At 41.1% G+C, this 8,507-nt stretch overlaps 1 protein-coding gene across 4 annotated transcripts in view; it reads left to right on the forward strand.

Annotated features, from left to right (window-relative positions):
* Nucleotides 1-7,888, forward strand: part of CTPS2 (CTP synthase 2) — a 93,667-nt gene extending 85,779 nt beyond the window's left edge. For 2 of the 4 annotated variants that reach the window (XR_015705176.1, XR_015705179.1), the window contains one exon: nt 609-1,109. The gene's annotated coding sequence lies outside the window, so the exon portion shown is untranslated. Of the gene's footprint in view, nt 1-608; nt 1,110-4,052 lie in introns of those variants that run through there. The other 2 variants (XR_015705177.1, XR_015705178.1) reach the window with 2 other exon arrangements.
* The last annotated feature ends 619 nt before the right edge of the window (nt 7,889-8,507 follow it).

Consider the following 8,507-nt stretch of genomic DNA (forward strand, 5'->3'; position numbering starts at 1 on the left):
CTTTATACTGAAAGGCAAAGACATTTTTCGTGTCTGAAACTGAGAAATTTTGCCTGGTAATAAAACCAGACTTTTTTTGATGTTGCTCAGGTTGGATTTGAAGAACTGCATCAGTGATGCAAAGTCCAACACTATGAGTGCTTTTCTTCATGCTGAGACTTGCTGTGCTTGTCTCTGTCTGTTGCTTCACAACAGAAGACAGAAGGACACCCTACATAGTCTCCCAGGCTACCTTTTTTGATCATTAAAAATATCCCAATATTAGAGAAAGCATTCTTTTACTTTATGTTCTTCCCCATAGAGTTTTCAATTATTTGACTTAGAGGGTCGCTACTTCCCAAAAGATTGCATTGTAACATAGCATATTATGCCATCTTTTTCTTATTTTATCTCAAGTCATGCACTTCAGGTATCTCAACTCTCACCATCACTGAATAAGTGAGATTCCTGAGGAGGATTTTAAAGGAAGAAGGCTTTGTGTTTGGACAAATAAACATTGCTTCTGGCAAAATATTCTTGCTGAATTTTCTCACACATCATTGCAGATTTTTGACCAGCTATCTGAGGGCTTACTTATTTATATGTTGTTTCTAATTTCTCTTACCCAGGGGCTTTTAGCCATAATTCCCTCTGAAATGAGTTGGAAGTCCTCTTTGATGAATCAACAACTGGATGTCTAGTATGCTTTGTTCCATGTTTCTCAGATGGACCCCATCTCTTCTTAGTTTTATTACTTTGTAAAACTGCAATCTACAGTGGAGAAAATGATACCTTTTTGTCCATAGTACCTGTGGAACCAGTAATTCATTCCCAATATTGCTGTATGTCTTGCTCCTTATCGCTGTGAGTCTGCAGTTTCTGTGAGATCTTATTTAAAGGTAGCATTAGTATCTCTGACCTGTATTGTAGTTTGTCGGATAGATATATGATCATATCTGGTTTACGATCTGGAGAAGATGCTTTCTTGCTAGAGCCCAGAAGTGAGGATTGAGAGATGGGATGTTATTCCTCACAGCACGACCTTAAGTGACTGAATTTGTTAGTGTATGCCTCAGTTTACCCAGAGGGACGTCCTTTTGAAAGCATTGGATGTGGATGAAAAGTACTATGTAAGTATTTGGTGTGATAAAAATCCATTTAAGAATGATTATGGTTTCATACATAATGACCTAAGCTGAGATATATTTTAGATAACAGCTTCAGAGTCAGATATAGCTCTTCTGGATTCAGATGAGAATTTATAACTTCAAATACCAAATGAAGTTCATTCATCTGGCTATGTAACTTACTTACACTAATGTGCCCAAAGGCAACATTTGGCCCTCTCCTTTCAGCTAAGCTGGAAATGGTAGGGAAAATTTATGTTACAGTGGCATTAAGAACTTAATTGCTTTAAAGCTAAATTACCACAAAGAATCATCTACTGCTGGCCTACAAGTAAAGATTTGTGCATTATGGTGAATGTGAAAATAAGTGTCCAACTTTGGAGAATGACCTTTATTCCATCTGTTTAATAATACAGAATTGAAGCACTACTACAGGATAACCATTTTACTTGCCTGAACGAATAGCTATTCAATAATAAGTTTGTTTATTAAGAATTCAATTCCAGAACATAAGGCAGAATTTCCCTTCATGAAATGAAATTTCACAATTTTCTTCCTAGTTTTAATTTCTTCTACTAAATTAAAAAAAGTCTTTTTACAGGTAAGCTTTTTAAAAATTATTTGTGCTAGCCATATTCTTTGTATGGAAATTCCTTTTTAGGGGGAACCGGGAGCTTTCTTGCTTTCACACAGTCTGACTGTCTTTACTACCAACAGTTTTTTCTTTGCCATTTATTTGTAGGAGACTCCAGTCTGAAAGTAAAATATATGCTGCTCCTCTTTTAGATGCTGTTTTCTTTAGTTGTCTAGAGATGGGCAATATCATAATGACACATTCTTCTGAATTTCCCTTTGATTTCAGCTGGTGCCTCTGAGCCATATATTCTGGCTTCATATTACTTCCCCACAGCCAAGGAGACTAGAATCTCATTCTGGCTTAATTGAAATAAAAATGCCATGGAAACTGCGAAAAAGCATTTCCTAGATGTAAAATCCTGGCCTTGTTGAATCCAAATACTGGATAAACCTACTCCACGGTTGCCTTGGTCTACTTTAATCATCATTAAATACAGTGTCTATACTCAGTGTCTTCCATATGCAACCAATAGGGATTCTGCTGTGGTAAAGGTGCATTTTAAGCTTGGAAAGCTGAGAACTATCCGTCTCAGACTGGACACATTTCGCATGTTAGGATCTGATGGCTGGCTACAGGTACTCCCTTGGACATGGCTAAGCCTTTTTAGAGGGTGACCTGAAAAACAAGTCCTGATAAGCTAGTATGGCTTATTAGCACAATACAGTGTTATCTAATCAGATATTTATATGGAAGAATAAAGCAAGAACAGAAGTTGCATCTATATAATTTTTCTTGCAGTAAGTACCAGGGAACGCAAAGGAGGAGCAGGAAGGTGTCATCTGGGAGAACACCTCACTGGGTATATTTTCTTCTGCTGCTTAAGCAGAACATGTCTAATAAACATTGCAACAACTGAGTTACTATTTTTATTTGTCCCGAGTGTTCTAGACAGCTGTGGAAGACGTGTATTTTGGAGCAAGGTGTGCCCTGTTTGAGCATTCTCATTACCATCAGAGATGAGGGGATAAGCCCCAGAGCAGTCGCCTGTGACTCCAGGCCAGAAGAGCTCCAGCTATGACTTGGCTTGGTAGCAGTGCAGGTCAGCACAGCCTGCACCTAGCTGATGCACTTGCCCGGCTCTCTGGTGCTTTTTGACACTAATAACTGCCTTTTACATAGTTATTTCTGGCCTGTTTCCACAAAGTTTGGAGGAACTTAACAGTCTTGACACCCCTGTTTCTTTGTTGCACCTGATGATTGAAAATTTCCCAAAGTAAAGAGAAGCTCACCAGCAGAGAGGAGATGGGGAAAAAATGGTGCAGTCACAGAATTCTCTTTTTCTTATGAAACAGGACAAAAATTATTATTATCATTTTATTTTTTAGCATCCCAGATCTCTTATTAGGATCACAACCTTATGCCATGTTGATGTGACAGAGCTCTTACCATAAAGAGCTTATAATCTGTTTTAACAAGATATACAACAGAGACAAGCATTTCCAAAGTATTTAATATATCACTTTAGAAACAATTATGTTTTCAGAATTGGAGTCCAGAAGCTGCCTGCTGTCGTGTATGCTCATAGTAATTTCCATTTAGTGCAGATTTAAAAATCCAAATATTTAATTTGGTTATGTGTAACGTATTTGGGGGAATGGGACATTAAAAAAAAATCTGCAAGTGCTATGTCTACCCTATGTAAAACTACATCCCAAAGCCCAAATTACACTGTAATGTTACTTAACAATGCAATGAGCTGTAAAATAGACTGTTTTTATGCAGCTGAGCCCTCAAGCTTATTCTTACTTCTAAGGCACTGCTTTCTTGCTGTGGAAACAAACAAGTGAATAATATACATTGCTTGCTTTAGTGTTCATTATGCTGCTATCATTTTTGACCAGGGAGGACAATGAGATAATCTAAATTATATAGATCACTTGTTTTCTTCCCTAATAGGAAAGATAATGAATGGCTTTGTTTTGATGGCTTTATTGCCTGCAAGATAATGAAATATCCCAGCATGGATTTCATTAGACTTTCTTACTATGGTACACCCATTAAGAGGCCAGATCTCCTCTTTGATGTAAATGGAACCAGATATTTCAAAGAGTTTAGCACACTGTGAAAATCTGGGCACAGGTGTCACCAAAACGGTTGCTGGGTCTTTAGATCAAGGCTGGCGTTGGCCGCGAGAGACACAGAAGCACTAACGCAGCTTATCGAAGTGAAATAGTTCATGATGCCATAGGTATGAGGCTATGAGAGCTTTGGCATTTAAACTTCCCCGTTTGTCACAGGGTTCGGGGTTAGAGAGTGCGTGCTGCTTAAATATCCAAATACTCACGCTGGTTTTCTTTGCTGGCTTTCAGTGGGTGGTGAAGAGCACAGGGCTGTCTCCTCGCCAGCAAGCCAGTCCGATGGAGGGAGTCAGCATCAAGACAGCTGCAAGGAAGGACTTCTTAAGGCGTCAGCTGGGAAGCAGTGTAACAACCTGGGATTCAAAAAGAGAAGGTTGTAATGTCCTTCAAATGGTCAAACTGTCTGTATTCTCATCCCAAGGGTGAAAGAAGGAGGCTAGGACTGGAGGGAACACAGAAATTTGAGTCCCCTGAGCTATTTTTCTGCTAAAAAGTCATGTTCTTGTTGTCATGAACAGCTGCATGTTTTATTTCTACAAGTACGAGAATAAATGCATGTTGGAATGAAACCAGGAAGACACATTGTATGAAAACAAGAATGTTGTCTATTTGATCCTTACATGAATAGAAGTTTGGGGCTGGAAGTATGAGAGGCCAGAGGGTAAGGCTATGCACTGCCTTTAAAAAACTGGCAATTTGTTGTATTTCTCTTTTTTGGCAATTGTTCATGGGGAAAAAAGCCTAACACAGTTCTGAGGTTTAATATATGCCTTTTGGATGCAAGGGAGCAGGAACCATAGAAGGCCACACAGAGATAAGTTGCAGCAACTAAAATAAAAAGAAATGAAGGCTGAGGAGAATTTGATAACCAGAAGGTATCAAGGTAACGGGCTGCACCATCGCCAGCATTTTATCATTTCTTTCTTTTCTTCTTGTCTTCTCTGCAACAGGTAATTGCCAGCTCCTATCAGTGATTATTTTCTTGTATCAAAGTATTACAACAATGTCCCAAATAAAAAAAAAAGGCAGCAATTCTCTAATGAATTGGTGCAGGGGATGAAGAGTTATTAATACTTAAAACTTCTTGCTGTAGCCTCCTTAGGGAGTCCCATACACTCTCTAAAGCCAGTTGTGCCTGCCAAGGCAAGAGGATCATAGGTGCGATGCCTATCTTGGCTTTTATCTCCTGAGTTTCCTTCTTCTCCATGGAACAACTTGTGGTGGGGGTTCCCGGCCAGACTTGACCACTGCACTGCTGACACCGTTAAATGCTGCAACTTGAGATGAAGAGAGGAAAGTGGTTTTCTGTTCTTCTCTCCCTTCCTTATACTTGCCTGAAATGGGATTAGTCCTTTGCTGTGGCTGGAACCACAGTGACAGCTTTCTAAAGGTGGCTGGGGAGTGGTCCTCGCACCATGGTTTTCCCACAAAACATGAGTCAGTTCAAAAGCTGCCCTGAAAAAATCAGGATATCTGATAGCTAGCATAGACTGAAACAAGATCTCTGGTTTTCAATCTATTTTGTGAAGAAAGAATTGGAATCCTAAGAGTTTAGGGTGTTTCCACTTGTTTTGTAGCTCCTTTCCCACAAGTGTGGATAGGGAAGTTGAAGGGAGATGATGTAATACTTACACAGCCACCCTGCCTGTCTCCATGACGGCTATAGACAGGTAGCAGTTGCATCGATGGCTCTGTCTGATGAAGGAAAATATCAGAAATGCCAGGCTGGATTGCTGGCTGATCAGCATCACAGCATCATCAGTCACAACTCTGCATGTCTGATTCAGTATTGTACAATGACACCTGCTTGTTAAGAATACTGAAGCCAAATTATTTTGAGATGTAAATCCGAGAGAGATTTGCCCATTTGTGTGCCACATTCAGATACTTTCCTTGTGTCAAAACCATGCAAATTTACATCATTTTTTTACAAAGCATGACCTAATGCATATTTGAATTGCCTTTGTTTTTCTTCATGCATTTTCAGAATTCGGATTCACAGGAGAGGAGATACAGGGAACAGGCCAGCCTTCTTGCATGACAGATAGCCACTATAGGAAACCCTAATATGGATAAAGAGTGGACATTACTTTGCTCATCTACAGGTGTTTATATGCCACCCTGCCAACATCTCCAACCCGAATGTCAGCTGCTGAAACACAGCAGCACCTGGGTTGTCCTCACTTTTCTTTTTTTCAGCATTATGTGGGCTAAATTGTGGCAGCAAACATGCTCTGGGACATAAACTTTGCACTAAGCATTTGCACAACATAAGTTTAGGTTGGAGGCAGACGACTCCTGCTGGAATACCTGTGATGATTTCAGAGGTGATTGCTCTCCCAGCCGGAGGAAACATGAGGTCTCTTCATCCGCCTCAGGGCAAAGGAAGCCAGGGTGGGTTAAACTGCCTTCTAGTGAGTATTAAATCAACCTAGCAGCTGGCACAGGACTGATTAAGGAGAACTCTGACAGTCGGTTCTCCTGATTCAGATGGAGAAGTGTTCACTTCCAGCAGGGAAGCAATAACTTATGGATTGACAGTCATTTCTGCAGACCACATCTGACCACGGTTGGATTAGCTTCTGAAGCCCCAACCCAAGGAAGAGAGGAGAAAGTTTTTGGAGGTTGGATTTCTCAGATAAGAAATGAAAAAAACCCCAAGCCCAAACCCACAGCAAGTCAGATAATAAAGTTTTATTTATTTCCCAGTGGCCTGAAAAAATGATTAGAACAGATCATCAAAGTCTGCTCTGACAGCTACTCCCAAGCTCACTGGGACTTAAACAGGTTAGGAGAGAATTCCCTTAGGCATCCTGGCAACAGAGTTATTGATGGCTCCATTGCGTGACTGGATAATGCTTGGTTACCTCTTGTGTTGTGGGCCAGGAATATTCAGCACACCTGCTAGAAGAGCAAGAGGATTAATAACAACTAGTGTGTTAATTTTGCCTTACTGTCTTTTTAATATTTATTGATTTTAACTTTCATTTTATAAGAAATATTCATCTTTTTTCTGTCACTCACAGCACCGTTCTCTCCTGCCTGGTGATGTGCCATATCCTCCGCTGCCTTCTAGTCGTCCTTCCTCCTCTTGTCCTGGCTTTCCTTATCACACTGGGTCGGCACCTCTTGCACTGCAGTGAAGTTTCTGTCTGGCTTGCACCTAGGGAGCTTTCTCCACATGAAAGCCACCCTGGAGAGGATGCTGATATGTGCCGGGGCCTCTACAGAGTATGGATTTGGGCCATTGCCTGGGTGCTTGTCTCAACGTGGTCCTCTTGCTCCTCTTGTGACAGTCTCTTTTTCTTCCAGTCCCAGGCCTAGGTCCTCTGAATCTTCTGTACCTGCCCAGTCTTTTCCTTTCTTGTTATTTTGATTTCCATCCCTTCCTTATTGAAAGTGGGACTGGTCCCTCCTTCAGGTTGCTTGAGTGCCACCAAAGGCACAATTAAGTACAGATTCTTTGCTTATCCCAGGTAGGTCCAGAATGGCTGAGAGCAGCTGTTGAGGGGAGTTTCCCACTGCTCCTGCATGTCGAGTGCTCCTCTGGGTTGTGTCAGTGAGGGAGCTGGGTGCAGCGCACTTGGAGAGGGCTGGACCTCTGGGCATCACACCTATCAAACTCTCCAGAGCATCTGTGGAGTGTCTGAGGACTGTGAAGCTTAGCTGGGCTTGGCTTGACCCTATGGGGAGGCACAAGTCCGGTTCCTGACGCTAGCTTCCACTTTCTACTGCATTTCAAATCCCTCCTCCAAAGCAAAGGGTAAGAAGGTGGAAAGAAAAGTCCTGGAAAGTAAGATGGCCAAGCAGTATTGTACTGACTATTTTCATTCTTGGAACTGGTTGGACTCTTCTTGCTAAAATTTTCCAGAAAGATCAGTCAAAATTAGATACTGCATATGGAAAATTTCAGTCCAGACAGATGAAGTTTTGCAAGGAATAATTAGCTCAAAAGTCAGTCTTCTAATAGGAAATGTCTAGCCACCTTCAAAACAAGCAACACTACTAAATTTGCGATGACTAATCCTTGGTATTGATTTTGTTGGCTGGTTGTAGAAAGGCAGTTTGTTTGACTCCTGTAATTTAATTCAGTTAATTAGAATAAATGACTATGCCACTTGCCAGGACCACTGCCTACTTGCCTGTTTTCTTTTTTTATGCATAGCTTCACTTATGCTGCCCCAAGCACCATTAAACCATGGAATAAAGTTCCCACAAACCGATATTGTCTTTTTATACCTGAATGCTGTCTCTTTACGGTAGCTAAGCCAAGTGTTTAAGTAACCACGCTGAATGATTTCCAAGACTTCCAATGGGAACTGCTGGCAAAGATATATTTATTGTCTGGCAGGCATATACTACCCCTATCCAATTAGGGTATTTTAGCCATGGTACTACTAGTGCTGAGGCTCACACAGTACTAGGCTCTCACTTTAAAAAGACAAACTAGCTGCCGTGGGTGTTTACAGTTACTTAGCAAATCAAATGCTATGGAGATAAACTTCAGAACAAATGAGATGGAGGAGTCTACGTTTTGTAACCTTGTCACACAGCATCTTAAGTCATTCAGTGCCTGGACATGCCTCCATTCTGACGGCGGGTTTAAGAGCTGTCGGTCAAAGGGTGTTTTAACGCAGCGACAGCGTGGATTTTATGCTATTCCTGATGGCCCTGTTTTTCAGTTCT

Source organism: Nipponia nippon, unplaced genomic scaffold (assembly GCF_047370975.1).
Source record: "Nipponia nippon isolate SJK-2023a ecotype South Korea unplaced genomic scaffold, ASM4737097v1 scaffold_2, whole genome shotgun sequence".
NCBI classification, from domain to species: Eukaryota; Metazoa; Chordata; class Aves; order Pelecaniformes; family Threskiornithidae; genus Nipponia; species Nipponia nippon.